Here is a 17,731-nt window from a genome sequence, read left to right on the forward strand (position 1 = left end):
AAGTTAAGTATAGGAAGAACAGGAAATAATTAAAAGGGAAGAATTGAAAAGGATTGGGAAAGGCTTTCCGTAGAAGGTGGGATTTTAGTTGGGATTTGAGGGAAACCAGAAAGCTAAGTGACAGAGAGCAGTCCAGGTAAAGCCAGAGAAAATACCTGAACCTAAGAAATGAAAGTGTCATGTTAGAGAATAGCAAGGAGTCCAGTGTGACTGGATCAAAGATGGGCAGTCAGGTGTAGGAGAAGTGAGAACAGGGTGGGGAAGGTTATGAAAGGCTTGAATGACAAACAGAGCATGTTGTATTTGATACTGAAGGCAAAAGGGAGCCACTGGAGTTTATTGAGGAAGGTGTTGACATGGTTGGATCTGTGCTTTGGGAAAACTACTTTGCTCTTTCTCTGAATCCGGTATTGTTTCTTTTTCCTTCTCACCAACTTAAATAGTCTCCAGAGTTCCCCCTCCTATGTTCTCTCCTATAATCTGATCTATTCCTGTAAAGTGAGTCTCAAAGTCCACTGGTATGGGGCTACTTTTTCATTGGTGGATATCTATGTCTTGCACCTGTGTGAGGGAGGGAACAGTTAATGAGAGCAGGAGAAGAGGAGACTGCCTGTCTCTTCAGGTTCTTTGGTTGTTTCAGTTGCTTTAGGCACTTCTGGTTTCCTTCTTTGAGAGAGAAAATGAATAATTCCAACTTCATTTCAGGTTGCTGAAGGAAAAGACTTTGGGGAGAAACTGACATGAGAGGAGCTGGTAGTCTCAATTATGTTTCTGTTACTACATTAGAGACTTTGGAGAGTTTCCCTTTGGGGAGATCTAGAACTCTCTTCCTTGGTTGAGCTATGTTACCTCACTCCCAAGTTGGAGAGCTCCTTCACTTTGTATTCATTCTGGTATGCATTCTCCTATGACTCAACGATGGACTCTTCCTTTCCCTTGAACACTTAACAGCCACTGTATGGATATTAATTGGCCTAATTTCAATATTGTTGGGTCTCAGGGAATAGGAAGGATCTAGGAAAGGGAGACAGATGGGAATGACTGGTTCATGGAGCAGTTAGAACACTTAAACACTATTTATCAGTTAAGTTGACCTTATTTTATGGATGTCGTTTACAATGCTCCAAACAATTACAATAGTAATGTCAAAGATCACTGATCACAGATCACCATAACAGATATAATAGGAATGAAAATGTTTGAAATATTGTGAGTATCACCAAAATGTGATACAGAGACCTGATGTGAGCATATGCTGTTGGAAAAATGGTGTTGATAGACTTGCTCAATGCAAGAGTGACACAAACCGTCAATTTGTAAAAAATGCAATATCTACAAAGCACAATAAAATGAAGCATAATAAAACAAGTTATACTTATAATTAGCTGCCAAATTTTGTCTCCACAATATCTTTCATATTTGTCCCTTTCTTTCCCTTCTAGCTATCATCACTTCTAGTTTAAGACATAATAGTACCTTCCTTGGAGTATTATAACAAGTTCCTATCAGATCATCCACTCTAGTCTTTCAGCCACCAATTAATTCCTCTTACATGTTGTTGCCAGCTCAATCTACCTATTGCATAAATTGACCATGTCGGTCAACTAATAAAAAACCTCTAATAACTTCTCATTGACCAGTGAACTCATCTTGGCATTTAAGGCTCTCCACAAACATGTCTCCAATGTACTATTTCCCCATATTTGGCATTTATCCTCTTCTTTTAACTCATATGGCCACCATCCTAGTTCAGGTCCTCATCACCTCCCACCTGAATCATCACAGTAGCTTCCTAATTGATCTCCTTCTTCCAAGTTTTTCCCCATTCCCATCTATCCTTTACAAAGCTGTTAAAGTGATTTTCTGAAAATTCAAGCCTGATCATGGAACCTCCCTATTCAATAAACTCCCATAGCTTCCTGTTATCATTAGAATCAAACATAAAATTCACAGTTTCACTTTTAAAACCCTTCACAACTTGGCCTAACCTAACCATCCATCCTTGGTGTAGTACTATCCTTTCCTCACTCTGTATTCCTTTTAGTTTTCTTAGATTCCTTCAAATCTCAGCTAAAGTTCCACCAAGTCAGAAGAGTGCTTTCTCTACATAGGTGGACTTTTTATGCCTTGACGTTACCGAACTTCAAATGCTTGAAAATTATAATGTGTGAATCCATGTTAAAACTGGCTCTTAGGAACACTGTGTTTCTTTCAGGCCACACTGGGATACTTGGGGATACCAGGAAACTAACTGAAAAATCTCTGCTTGCCACGCATTTACAAGGTGACAGAGAAAACACTGAGTCAGAAGATTCTGAAGTCTCTATTGTTGCTTACTAGCCATACTCAGGAATACCTTGTATTCTCAGAATGCTGTTTATTTTGTGAATTGTGAGAAAAGAAGAATGGAGAAGCTACAGATATCCTTCCACGTTTCTGAATTCTTTGTTGTTGACTGATATTTATTGAATTGAGATGGTATGTGAGATATGATGAGGTATATGAGTTATGATGTATAGGGGGTGAGGGGAACTTGGATGTTACAGGCAAATAGATGTCATCATAGCATTAGACTGGCCACCAGCAGCCAACAATAAGTATTTCTTGGGCCCCATTAGCAAAAACTGTCTACATATGGCTTGGGTAGTTATAAATTTACATCCCATAATTAATGTATAGGATCTTAGAGGATATGACATCATTTTCTTTCAGTGGGTAGATAGACAGATTTGAAATATTATATAATACTTTATTTTTTAAAACATTGCCATTAATTTATATGATGCCTTTTGTATTTCTATCCAGATGCTTGGAACATTAATTATTTTATTTTATTTTTTCAGTTTTCTACAATCACTTTAATATTTCTTAGATTTTTTCCCTCCTTCCCTCCTCCATCCCCTCTCCCTCTCCAAGACAGAGTGCAATCTTATTCTACACATGCATTCTTATTAAATACATTTTCACCTTAGTCATGTTGCATAGAAGAATTAAAATGACTGGGAGAAACCGTAAAACAAAACAAAACACAAGAGAAAATGGTCTGCTTCTGTCTGTGATCCAATTCCATAGTGCTTTTTCTGGATGTGGAAGGCGTTTTGCCTCAAGGGTCCATTGGGAATTTTTTAGGTCCTTGCATTGCTGTGAAGGACTGAGTCTTCCAGAAAAATTCCTCACACACTGTGGTTGTTGCTGTGTACAAAGTTCTCCTGGTTCTATTCCTTTCACTCAGGATCAGTTCATATAAGTCCTTCTGGGCCTCTCTGAAGTCTTCCTATTCATCATTTCTTATGGCACAATGGTATTCCATTACATTCATATGCCACAACTTGTTTGGCCATTCCCCTATTGATGGGCATCCCTTCAATTTCCAGTTCTTGGCCACCACAAAGAGTGCTGCTATAAATATTTTTGTACATGTGGGACCTTTTCCCATTTTTATGATCTCTTGGGGATATATAGTCCTGGAAGTGATATTGCTGGGTCAAAGGGTATGCACATTGCTCTCCAGAACAGTTGGATCAGCTCACAGTTCCACCAACAATGAATTAGTGTTCCAACTCTGCTACATATTCTCCAACATTTAGCATCCTGTTTTGTTATGTTTGCCAATCTGATAGGTGTGATGCAGTATCTCAGAGCTGTTTTAGTTTGCATCTCTCTAATCAAAAGTGATTTAGAGCATTTTTTCATATGACTATAGATATCTTTAGTTTCTTCCTCTGAAACCTGCCTGCTCATGTCCTTTTACCATTTATCAGTTGGAGAATGACTTGTAAACAGTTTTTTTTTTTAAGATAAACATTAAGTCAATTAATAAAAGTGCTTCCAGAGATTCCCTGGCAATAGAGCATATGCATAGATGCATACACAGCTCATTAAATTGTGTTGGCATTTCCAAGTAAGAACTTCATGTGTACCAGTCTATTCTTTCCTGCTTCTCCTTTTGCTCTACCCGAAAGTTGCTTGGTTTGGGTGGGGCTGACTTTTTAATTTTCCATTGCTTTGAAGCAGGATTGCTGAAATGCCCAAGATGCACAGCCTGGGAGCATTTCTTCCCCCAGCCTTGCTTGATAGATTATTATGCCATCCCATTAACACTGATGGGAGTTCTGTGTATATATTTCTATGCTTCAGTGACAGCTGGCTTCTAGCTCTTGCTGTTGAACAAAATATGGAGTCACATGATTGTTAAAATGGAGCTTCTCTCTTTCAATAAACTGCTATGCAAAGCTTGTCTTTTCATGGGAAAGAATGGTAGGGAAAGCAGATTTCTATCAGAATTTTTCAAGTAACTGGTTATTCACAGAGGACCACCTAAGGATTAGCTTTTTCTAATACTAGTAAGATTTTCTCTTGCTTTTAGAAAAAGACATCTGAAGTCATATATCTAGAAGCTGGGTCACAGGATTTAGAGCTGAATTTTAAAATCCAGCACACAAGTTTGGGAATCAGAGATCCAAAGTCACATTGGGTAATAACCAGCAGAGTTGAGATTCATATCCAGGTCCTCTGACTACAAACCCACATATATATATATACACACATACATATACATACACACATACATATATACACACATACATATACATACATACATATACATACATATATACACATATATACACATACATATACATATATGTATATAGTCTGGCTTTATTCCTAAATCAAAATTTAGACCTATTGGAAATAGGTTATAGGCTCAAAGGAGTGTTGATTAGGCTTTTACTTCTTCTTCTTTTCAACTGGTCTTGTCTCTTCACAACGTGTACACCATCTCCCATCTTGGGGCCTTGGTTCTGGTTCTTTGTTCCTTATGCTTGGAATGCTCTCCTTCATCATCTCACGCCACAGAACCCTTTTCTTCCTTCAATAACCAAGCAGCTCAAGCACCATATTCTCAATACCAGGGGTTCTTACCCTGGAGTCTGTGAATTTGCTTTAAACATATTTTGATCATTGGTATTTCAGTGTGATCCGTACCCTTCTTATTTTGTTTAATGCATTTAAAAACATTTTAGAAGGGGTCCATAGATTTCACCTTTGGGCACATCGTATTCAAAAAAAGACTAAGAATCTTTGTTCTTCATTGTCTTTTTTTTTCTTTGGCTAGTGTACAACTTTTCTTGTTATTTAGTCATTTTCAGTTGTCTCTGACTCTGTGACCCCATTTGAGGTTTTCTTGGGAAAGATATTGGAGTGGTTTGCCATTTCCTTCTCCAGTTCGTTTTACAGAAATGAGACAAACAAAGCTAAGTGACTTGCCCAGGGTCACACAGCTAGCTAGTGCCTGAGGTCAGATTTGAATTCAGATCTGACTCCAGCCCCCTATTCTATCCACTGCACCACCTAACTGCCACATTTTACCCCAAACTACCAATATTTTGAGGTGTGTAGATAGATAAAATTCTAGCCTAATATTCTTCTTGGAGACAGGCAAGGAAAAAAAGCAAACGCTGCCCTCCACATATTTCCCAAAAAGTCAAAAATTGAAGTTTTCCTTTAGATAGGGGTAGGACAGATACCACATCAAATATCTATCCACATATGAGGCAGCTGTCTGTTTATATCAGAAACCACACACACACACACACACACACACACACACACACACACACACTGCATATGCAAGGCTCTTTTAGGAACAGGAAAAAATAGAACAGGAAAGAGACATAAAGATCAACCCCTCCACACTACAGATGAAAAAACTGAGACAGAGGGAGGAGAGTTGAACTTGAAGGCCACAATTTGAGATTCAAACCCCCAGCACCTGTCTCCAAATACAGAGATTTCCCACTGTGTCACAATGTTTTGAGGTCCTGGAGTTCTCAGGGAACTCTCTTTAGAATTCTACCCCTATAATTGAGGCCCACAGAGGAATAATAATTTGAGAGCAAATGGCAGGGATAGAATTTGAACATGACTCCAGATTCCCAATCTGGCTCTCTTGCCACTAAATAACCACAGGCAGCCATACATAGGGGCCTATTAGTCTGTGATTAGCCTAGCCTGCTTTATGGAGTCAGTTCAATTCTTGCTTGGACCAGATCCATCAGAATCTTTCCATTCAAAAAAGAATGAAAGTTGGCATGGTGAAGAAAACAACTTTTAATAGATCTAATGGGTGGTCAGGAAGTTGGCTAAGGGTACATATTTGGTGATTTTAATGCCAGTTTCACCTGTAACTGTTCCTAATCTTCCCCCTGACTCCCCAACTTTGTAATTTCATGCATTTGGCATGTTTTCTATACTTTGTGAAAAGGGCATGGTTGAAACTAGGAAAATGAAATTCTGCTGTAACCTGTGGTCATTGTGGAAATGTCTATTACCTACAGAGGTCATGATGGTGCTTGGAGAAAAGGCACCATTTCTTAGTGCATGTCTTAGTAGAGTGCTTGAAATTAATGTCCATCTATTTGTCTGTACACATTCACAATTGCTTGGGACAAATGAATTTTGACCTAATCAGTGAAAAGAATAGTGGGAACACACAGTGAATGGGAAGAACCAAGACAGGCAAGAATAAACAATATGTTCTGAGACAAGATGCAGAGATATAAGATACAAAAAAATTTAGTAATATGATTGTTTACAGAGCAGGGCAAGAACAGGAAAAATTCAGGGCCACTTCTTGAAAATGTGTTACAAATATTTCTGCTTTTCCTCTATGGGCCAGTCAGTAAAATTGTGGCAGGAGGAGACCTATTTTTAACTTTTAGCTCCTTTTTTCTATTCTTGCAGCATATTCCTGCTACCTACTTCTACAGAAAAAAAAATTAGCACAACATGATATTAAATAAATATTAATGAAGTCAAAGAGCACTGGAAAAATTGTGTCATATTAACTTCTTTGGGCTGTGTTGTGAAGCTATGAATGAGTCCAACCATTCTGGACCAGTTTGGAACTATATTAAACTGCATTCCTTTCAACTCAGTGATGCCATTTGCAGGTCTATACCCTCCAGAGATCAAAGAAAGAGGATAAGAAACTAAATATTTATTGCAGTTCTTTTTGTGCTGTCAAGGAACTGGAAACTGAAGGGATACTCTCAGTTGGGAAATGGCTGAACAAGTTGTTGGTGACATAATTGATAAGCACCAGGAAAACCTTGATGAATACTTAGTATTCTGATGAACATTCTAGCTATAAGATGAAACAGGTCTTCATCATCATCGGAATGAAGACTTTGGTTCTGGGGTTTTGTCGAGCACCAAAAATCCTCCAAGATTAATATAAGAATGAAAAATGGAGAAGGAAAGATTACCCTCAATCTTTCTGTTCTGTCTTCATATTTTTCCTTTCTAATTTTAGATTCTGATAAATTATCCTTAGACTAATTACTGATCTGAAAAATGAAGATGAAGGGAAGAGGGTGATGATAAGATAAGGATACTCCCACTAAAACGAACTGAAATGAACTCTTCAGATGTGAAATTCAGAAGGGAAGTTCCAGATTCTATTTTGGACATTAAATATTTGTGCCTCTAATTGCCTTCAATTTGGCTTATGAAATTGCTCTAATGCTTCTCTGGAGTCACTTAAGTTTTGATATATGAATATGATGGAATAAGATTGCACTGTAAGAAATGATTTTTTAAAAAAATAACTGTGATGACTTGAATAAACTGAGGCAAAGTGAAGTGAGCAGAACCAGGGCAACAATGTATAAGATAACAACTGTATCATAAAGATGATCACCTTTGGAATATTTAGAAACTCTGATCAACACAATGGTCAACCGTCGTTCCAAAGGACTTATGACAAAACCTGCTATCTACTTTTAGACAGATTGTTGATGGATTCAGAGTGCAGATAGAAGCATCTTTTCTTTTCTCTTCTCTTCTCTTTTCTTTCTTTTTCTTTTCTTTTGGACATAGCTAGTGCAGGAATTTGTTTTGTATGACTATAAATATTTGTAATGGGTTTTATTTTTCTTGTGTTTTCATGGGTGGAGAAGGAGGAAAAGGGAGGGAGAGAATTTAGAACTGAAAATTTAAAAAAAGTTAATGAAAAATGTATTGTTCTAACCTTAAAAAAATTAATTTCCTTTTAACTACTTGGTTTCTCCCTTAAGGATCAGTTGGAGCTCTAGTATCCATTGAAGAGTACTGTCCAAGCATCAAGGCCGCTGTCATCATTAGGAAGCGTAGTGGGCCAGCCAATAACATTTCTACACTGTAAATCAAATTGAAAACTCATGTAAGAAAGGCTTATTCCAGACTGAAATATTTTTATAACACTTCATTGTGCCTGAAAAGAATCGTAGAGGCCTAATTAGGCCTGGGGAGGCCCACAAAATGCTTGTTTCTGAGACCTTTGAATTTATAGACTGAAAACTATAGGCTACTGTATATTTTAATATATGCAGGGAGACAATTAAGATAGCTGTAGTTATGGTCTTGGAAAATTATCTGGGCAATGCTCAACAGCGCAGAATGACCTTTTTCTGTGGAAAACCAAACCAATGTGGCATTTTTGGAAATGTTTCACTTTGTGTAGAGGATGCAGAAAACCAGCCATATGAAACCACTCAATGAAAGAGAATAAAGTTGTGTAAAATTTGGAGATTCTCAGGAGAGAAGTAAAAGCTTGTGAAACAAAATTTTCTGCAAAGATTGCCCCTTCAACACTTTTCAGCTAAAGCATTCTTGGATAAAAATTGGGTCATAATTTAAGTGGGATCATATTAAAATTGTACTTTAAACTGGTGGCCAAGTCACTATATTCTGAGGATGGCAGTGAAGTTCACTGTTGTATTTTTTAATTTTCAAAAACAGAATACTAGAACTTTAAAGATGGACTGTCTAGTTCAATAGCCTTATTTTATAAAGAAGAAAGCTGAGGTCTAGAACGGTGACCTAATTGATAAGCACTAAGGCAAAATGTAAGACAGATTGATTTAACCTTGATGAATACTTAGTATTCTGAGCAACATTCTAGATCATGAAAATGAAGACTTTGGTTTTGGGGTTTTGTCAGTTATTAAAAATCCTCCAAAGTTAATATTGTGAAAACGAAAAATGGGAAGGGAAATGTTACTCTTAATCTTAAGATCTTTTTCCATTCTGATATGTAATATGCGGTCTAATTGCTGATCTGAAAAATGAAGACAAAGAGGGTGATGATAAAATAAGAATATTCCCACTAGAACTAACTGAAATTAAATGGTAAAGCCATGGTGGAACCTCCCGTTAGGTATAAAATTCAAAAGGTTATCTCCAGATTCTAAGTGTTTGTGGCTCTAATTGCCTTAAATTCTATTTATAAAAGTGCTCTAATGCTTTTCTGGAATCACTGGAAAATGACTAAATCACCTCTAGTATATCTGGATTATAGCATGATCTGGAAAAATATAGCTTGGAATCTTGATTTGAATTAAAAAAAAATCTAGTTGACATTTATGGAACCATGAAATTTCACTATGTGCCAGAGCAGTACAAGGAGATTTAACACATTTGATACAGTGTAATTTAAGAATTCTTCTTCTTCTTAATTAATTAATTGGCTTGTTTAATTTTAAAATAATTAACAAAACAATTTAAGAACATCTTCCTGTGGAATATAGTTGTTCTTTACCCTTGGGGAAGACCAAGAGCTACAGTGAGGTCTCATTTAGCTGAGTCCCAGAATCTCTGTCTTGTTTGTTGATTGTGAATAGTCTCCAGATGAGATAAAAGTAGACTTGATCATGGTCTACTGCAACGATGGCCTTGTCTAACCTTTTTGTAATTGCCTGCTGACCCAGCTCATAGATGAGAGACACTCCCTACATACTGAATCACTGAGTGAATATCAGCTTATTTCACTAATATGGAATGCTTTAGAATTTGGAGACTTGTTCTGGTATGATAAGAGTTCAGACTCTAAGAAGACTGTTACAGCACATAGCTATGTGTTGCCATTTTAATCAAAAGGTAATTTACCAATGATAGTGACTAGAATATGTATTTCATATTGTTTCTCCAGTGATAGGGAGGTAATTGTTTAGATCTGTCTATAGTTTTTTAAATGAGATATATTTTGAGAGAACTAATAGGTTTAGTGGTAGAAATCTGAGGTCAAAGATCATAGGAGAGCTAAGTGACTTTTTGGAGAATCCAATCTGTCTTCATTAAGATTCCATGATCTTTTACTGATTTATTTCTTGACAGTAATATGTCAGGCAGAGATAAAAGAGATAAAAGAAGTCAGAAAATCCGATTTCAAATTTTAGTTGCTTCCTAATGATTCAATAATTTAATCTCATATATAAAATAGGTCATCTCTAAAGCCCCTTGTAATTCTAAACTCTATTATTCTATATGCATTCTGAAATATATAAATCTCATTTTTGTGACATCAAATTATTTTATATATGTGTGTATGTATAAATGTGTATATGTATATATATATATATATATAAGTATCTAGTATTTTAAGAATTCTTTCTCAATTTTCTTTTTTCAATCTGGTCACAAAATGTTGCCTCTAGATTCATTTTAAGATTAACTTGATTCACCAAAAAGAAGCCATAGTACAGTGTAAAATATCTAAAAACTAGAAATGGCTTCCAAAAATTTTAAGAGTCCATAAAGAAATATTATTATTTAATTATGATTTTAATAGTTTGTTATCAAGAGTAAGAATATCAAATATGATCATCTTAATAGGGAGTTTGACAGTATTCCAATCTTATAGTTACCTCTCTCTGGGGAATTAAACCACAGGCTTTATAGTTGGAAAGAAATTTAGAGATCATCTAACTCCTTCATTTTAGAGATGATATTAAAATGCAGTCCCAGAAAGTAATTGACTTATCACAGGTCATACAGATGCCAAGTAATAGTATTTGAACTTGCGTGTTCTAATTCCTTCTCCAGATATATTTTCACTATAGATAATTATGGTTATGATATCTGACGCAAATATTAAGGCTAAGAAATCTATATTAAGTGTACAGAAATTCGACATAATGGTCCAAACATACTGAAGATCACTTAAATAGTAAGTGGGAGGTCAAGTATTTTTGCTTCCTATATAAAGCACATCCCTAAAATAAGAACTTTTAAAAAGGAACACATATATTGTATACATATTCATTTATATATGTGAAAGTGTTTATGCACACATACATTTGTATATATAAATACACAATACATATATACATTTCTTTCTGAGATCTCATATATGTATGCAGATATACACATATATTTTTTCTAAAAGATATTATATGTGTTCATATTTACATATACACAAACACACACATGCACATAAATGACATGTTTGAGGCAAATATATTTGTCCTATGTATGTGTACATGCATAGTGCAGTGGATAGAGCATTGGGTCTGGAGTCAGGAAGACCAGAGTTCAAATCCAGCCTCAGACACTTAATAGCTGTGTGATCCTGGGCAAGACACTTAACTCTGTTTGCCTCAATTTCCTCATCTGTAAAAAATGCTGGAGAAGGACATGGCAAACCAATCCAGTATCTTTGCTTAGAAAACTCCAAATTAGTTCACAAAAGGTCATGCATGACTGAACAAGAACAAATAAATTCACATTTGTAAATATAAAAATACATATTCTGTGCATGCATATATACATATATATGTTTACGTATGTGTAGCACCAATGCAATATTCAGAGCCCACAGCAGCCATGGATATTGTGGTGCAATTCTGAATCACAAAATACAATGGAAGACAGAACCAAATCACTCATTCAGACACCAGAAAACCAAATCCATCATAGTAACAAAGAAATCGATATACAATAACAATGCGGAGGGCAGCCCCAGCCCCAACCCTTCCCTCTGTTAGGTTTCCCACAAACCAGCTCCATTAGACAAATCACAAACAGGCTCTCCCACTCACACTAGCTGCCTGCTCTCTCTTTCCCAGCTCTGACTAGTATGACCAACTTCCTCTTAGCTCTGTTCAAGCTCTGCCTCTTGTTCCACCTTTCTTGTTCCACAAGCTCCTCCCGCCACAGGCTTCATGTGACTCAGACTCATGTGACGCAGGCTTCCATGTGACTTAAGCAGGTCACATAGGCCTATTAATGGATGGGGAAAATCTTTCCATTCCATTAAAAATGCATTAATTCCATTAAAAATACACTAACAACACAGTATAACACACATAAGACAAATATATTTATTTTGAATGTATCATATCAGTAAAATGAAATCTCTTAGAAAAGAATATATGCCCACGAATGTATATGTACTTATATGCACATTTATATAAGACCTCTTAGAAAGGAGTACAGAAATACTTAAGTATATATGTTCACATACATATATTATATACATATATATGCACATGACACAAGCATACATATAATACACATATACACTTAAGACTAAGTTTGTGAATTGGCTCATCTAAGGAATTCCCAATGAGGAAACTCCCTTTACCAATATGAATCTACCAGTACATATTGGCATCTGATTGGCAATTTTTAGTTTTAGAGAGTTTCCTGGGCCACTAAGTCTAAGTGACTTGCCTAAGGGTACACAACTTCTACTGAGATGGAAAGTCTAGAATACATGCATGCCTACCTACCTACATACATACATACATGTATTTTGTGAAATCATTGATGTGGTATCACAACTCACCCATGCTTGCACATCCTATGCAATTCTTATTTATGTTATCCTACAAATTTACCATGAGGTCCACCTACCATGCAAGAGTACATTCCAGAGTTCTCTTGCTAAAACAAGAGAAGGATGTGAGCTGATCATCAGATAGAAATGAGTTATTTGTAAAGCTCTTTGTAAATCTCAAAGTGCTATAAAAATCCTAGCTATTATCATCATCATCATTATTCTTTGTTTAATCTGAGTAGACAATCTTCTTTTTCAATCACACATTTCTTTGACAATGTCCTTTGAGCCACTTCTCCTACATAATTCCTCATTTATAATCTGTTGCAGCCCATAAATATTCACAGTATGTCTCCGTTGCTCTGTGGACGACTCTTAACTTCAGTCTTTTGGAGACTGTAATGTTTTGTGATTTACAGTCATACGATATCACCAGAAGAATGTTGGTGTTAAAAATATGAATCTTTCTTACAGGGAAAAGCTTAGAGACATCAAAAGATCTTTGCAATTTCCCAAAGGCAATCTAGCTCACTCACCTTCGAATCTTCAATTCAGAATGCAGCTGATTGTCTATTTATAGTGTCTTTTGAATACACACACACACCTACACACATATATGCGTATGTGTGTCATGTGTGTATGATATGTACTGATGACAAGTTCTATAGAATGTCCATGTAAATGCATAGCATAACTTGAACAATAGGTAGTCTTCATTTACTTGTTTTTTTCTGTGTGGATTGTCAGAGCAGAGTCTTTACAGTGATTATAGAACTTATCCAGGAAATGCTACGTAATTTCAGGACTTGATGCAATTAGTACGAAGTATTCACAACAGGAGCATTTGGAGAAACTTATTAAAGAATTCCTCTTTGATTTTGACAAATCTTGCTTTGGAACTCCTCTATGAAAAGTGGCAAACACCTTTGGTGAGTCTACAAGCCCATGTTTTATGTAACACTAGATAGTAACAACTCTAGATTCATCAGACAAGATTATTTTTGTTATTATATGTTTCAAGGAACCTTGTACAATTTTGACATAATCATAGGAGACATCTTGTTGGAAGAAAGCCTTTAGGGTAACATTTTGCTTTTCTGAATCAAATTTTTAAAAAACAATGCATAAATAGCAATCTCATGTGTTCTAGAGGTAGCTGATTGGCCAGCTAATAAAGCATTGTACTTGGAGTCAGGAAGAACGGTGTTTGAATCCTGCCTCAGACACTTACCAGCTGTGTAACTCTGAGCAAATCACTTAACCTCTGACCTTCTCCTGGTAATAACAAAGGTCCAAGATATTTTCCATATCTTTATTTAGTTTCTTCTTCTCTTTTCGGAAACCCTGTGAATCAATTCCTCAAAATTATATTGCTTCCAGCACAAATCTCATCTTTGTGCTTTTGTCAAATTTAGCTACTTTTCTCATTTTTTTGTTTTATTACAGGACATTTCCACTTTGTCTATAAGGATATCTAGAACTGTGGTATCAGAGTCCAAATGTAGTGGTTCCATTCTCCTTAATGGTGCAAAAAGAGTTTGTTATAAAACTGTTTGCAGATCTTTTCTACTTTTATCTGTTTGTGATCCTCTTTCTAGTTTCATTCTTAAATGTCCTGAGATGACTCTTCTAAATATGGTTTTTCAACCAGATTTCTCTTAATCAGGCTTCTTCCATTGTTTCTCCTATTTTATGAAGTAGTGTTGCTCAAAATTTTCCATCATCCTACTCTGTAAGATTTTGCAAAATAGTTCATATTCTAAACTGGTATGACCCTTAGTTGCTGTATCTCCTTATTAGAAGGTAAATCAAATATTTTCTGACTGAGATGGCTTAGGTTCTTTTGGTCTCCTCTTCATGGTAACTGATTTGCTTCATTTAAATGTTTATATAAGTGCATAACCTCTTCTCTGTCCATTTCCCATTTTTAAACATCAGCAGCTTGTTGAAATAGCCAAGCTTAGAATTGTTTTAATTCTTAAATATGCTGAAAGAGAAAGCCTTACTATTTATAGGCCATGCTCAGGTTTTATTTGGGAAGGTATTATATAAATTAAAATCAATATGGTAACAGTTAAATGGTTTTGTCAATTGCTTCAGCAGCTGCTACCTGTAGTAAGTTCCAGGGTAGCTGTGCCCATAAACAATGGGCAACTTATGGTAGGTGTCTATAACCCCAAACATTTAATCACATAACTTATTAGCTTCACATGGGTACTACATTAGGTAGTGAGGAGGGAAAGGGATTTAGAAAATGACCAGAGACATTTTAGAGTTTATGTGATTGAATAAAATTGCCCTGGTTTACAGTTTCCTATATTTAAATAAACGAAACCCCTATGTCTGTCACTGAATAGACTTCCATCTTCCCTTACAAATTTTCTGGGGGCTTTACTGACTCCTCTTTCCGGCTGGCACCAGATTTCCTTCTGTCTTCTGCTTTACCAATGTGGTCATGGCGTTTTCACATTAGAATGTGAGGTGAGGGTGAGGATGAAGACTGCGGCTATTTTTGCCTTTATTGTATCTGGGGGTTAGGGTAGCTCCAGGCACTTGATAAGTCTTTAATACATGCTTGTTGAGATAGATTCTAGTGGTCAGAACTGCAAGGAAGCAATTTAAAAAGATTGTGCCTATCTTCCCCCAAGAAACCAAGATCAAATGTCTGATAGAACTCAGTTTCAAGAGCTAATGGAATGTCTCAGGAAGAAAATATAAGAGTCTCTAAACTCTAAGTGCACGCAGGATACTTGGGCTCTGTGTCTCTTCATGCTTAGCCCAGCATTCCATCATGCCTACCCTATTTTAGAGAGAGGGCCACTGGAATTAGTTTGTTGTAGATTTGCTCTGACTTACCCTCCTATAACCACTTTGTTTTTTTCCCCAGTGAGTTATCACTTCACTCCCATGGACTGGTTTGATTTACAAGTGTTTTCCCAGATCACATTCTCTGTGGTGCTCCGCACCTGGTGCTTTCCTTGAGTTCCTAGCAATGACTGGTCTGCTGTGTTATCGTTTCTGTAAGTGTTCCCATCTCTGAATGTCCCTGTGTGGTAAAGTAGGAGGCTTCCAGGAAGGGGGGTATCCTTCAGGGAAGATGAAATTGACCAGAAATGTACTTAGTTAGCAGCTAGGGGGAACTTACAGGTGTGGAGCTAGACACAGAAAGCCCTTTATGGTGTCTCAAATGTAAGAGAGATTTTCAAAAGAGGAGAAACCCAATTTAACATTCAAGAATTGAAAACCTAAGCCAGATCTTCATTTACATTTTTATTTGGAGAGGAGCCCTAGTAGAATGCACAAGCACTGAATTCTGTGTTTTAAACTTAATTCAAGCTAAGCCAACGTGGCATGAATAGGCAAGACAGAGGAAAACTAAGTTCCTTCATTTTGGGCATCTGCCTTTAAATTTGGGGAATAGTTTGTAATGCGTGGGTCCGTGTAAGGAAGCCTGGAGAGGATCATAGGATTAGAAATATAAAGGATCTGAGAGGTCACTGAGTCTAATTATCTCCTTGTATAGGTAGGGAAACTGAGGTCCAGATATGGAAACACAGTGCCCAAGGTAAAACAGGTGGTAAGTGGCAAAGCAGGATTTGAACTCAGGTCTTCCGATTCCAAATGTAAGGTGCTTTCCCCTGCACCTTAGGCTGAGTCTGAAGTGGATTTTCCCATCAGGACACAACAGTCTACTTTTGGGAGGGTCTCCTTGTTAGAAATATACACTCCTATAGCATTCTCAGGTCAGACTCGCAATTAAACTATCATAATAACATAATGCTGAAGCTGTATGGTGCTTTGTATTTTTTCAAAATATCTTTCTAGGAATTATCTTGTTTGCACCTCAGAATTTACCTGGGATCATCCTTAGATGATCCTTAGAGATCATATCCTCGGACCTATACTCGAACGGTATTTCTAGCTTGGAAGAACCTACCAGAGTTTATATCTCATTGTGACAGCCTTCAGGAGCCCAGGGGCATGTCTAGGACAAGATGAAGTATCATAGGATTTTATTTATAAAATTTTATGTATAAAATAATCCAGGATTCAGTAAAACGACTTTTGAAGACTTTTTGTTCTGTCGTTTCAGTTGTGTCCAACTCTTTGTAACCCCATTTGGGGTTTTCTTGGCAAAGATACTGCAGCGATTTGTCATTTTCTTCTCTAGCTTATTTTACAGAAGAGGAAACTGAGGCAGACAGGCTTAAGTGACTTGCCCAGAGTTGCACAACTATTAAGTGTCTGAAGTCAGATTTGAACTGACCTGACTCCAGGCCCAGCTCTATCTATTGTGTGACCTAGCTGCCCCTTTAGAGAAGGTACAGAGTAGCTGAAAGCACTGACCTAAGAAGCAGGACTCTTTTTAACTCTGCCATTAACTGGCCAAGTGACCAGAGTCAAATCACTTAATCTTTGGAAGACTCAATTTCCCCACTTATTAAGTAGGCATAAGGTGTAGGAAGGGTAGAATAAAGGATCTCCACGGGCCTTTCCAGCTTAAAAATTTCACAGTTCTGTCTTGCTTTATATCATATCCCAGGCTAATGGAAAGATGAGACACAGAACCCCCTCTCCTGATTCTCAGTCCAGAGCTCTTTCAGCTACAAGATATAATACAATGCCATCAACTCTCTGGTTCTCAATCAGTGGTGAAGGAAGAAAATACTTTTCTGGACTCCAATTCCATTCATTCTAGAATACAGTTTATCTTCTGGTCAATGGAAGCCACTTTTAATTTGTCAAAAAATCTGAAATAAGAATACAGTGAATGCATGAATAAAAATTCTTAAGTACTTACTCTGTACAAAACACTAGGGACATAAATAGAAAAGCAGAATGGTCCCTCTCCCAAGGAGCTCACATTCAAATGAATGGTGGAGATAACACACATGGAAGGCTTCAGATGCAAGTCAGATGGAAAAGTCCCATTAGAGTGTAGTGGTAAAGCAAGTGTTCCAATAATAAAAATCCTATCAGGTTCTTATGTTGAACCATTGAACACTTCCAAGGACTCTGGTGACAAGAACTTTCTTGGTCTTCAGTAGCTGTGTCCATGGCATCTGCAGAAGCAATTGACAGCCTGCATCTTCCTAGAAGTTTCTTTCTGTTTGTTGTTGTTTGTCCTGTGTT

This window comes from Notamacropus eugenii, chromosome 6 (genome assembly GCF_028372415.1).
Source record: "Notamacropus eugenii isolate mMacEug1 chromosome 6, mMacEug1.pri_v2, whole genome shotgun sequence".
NCBI lineage: Eukaryota > Metazoa > Chordata > Mammalia > Diprotodontia > Macropodidae > Notamacropus > Notamacropus eugenii.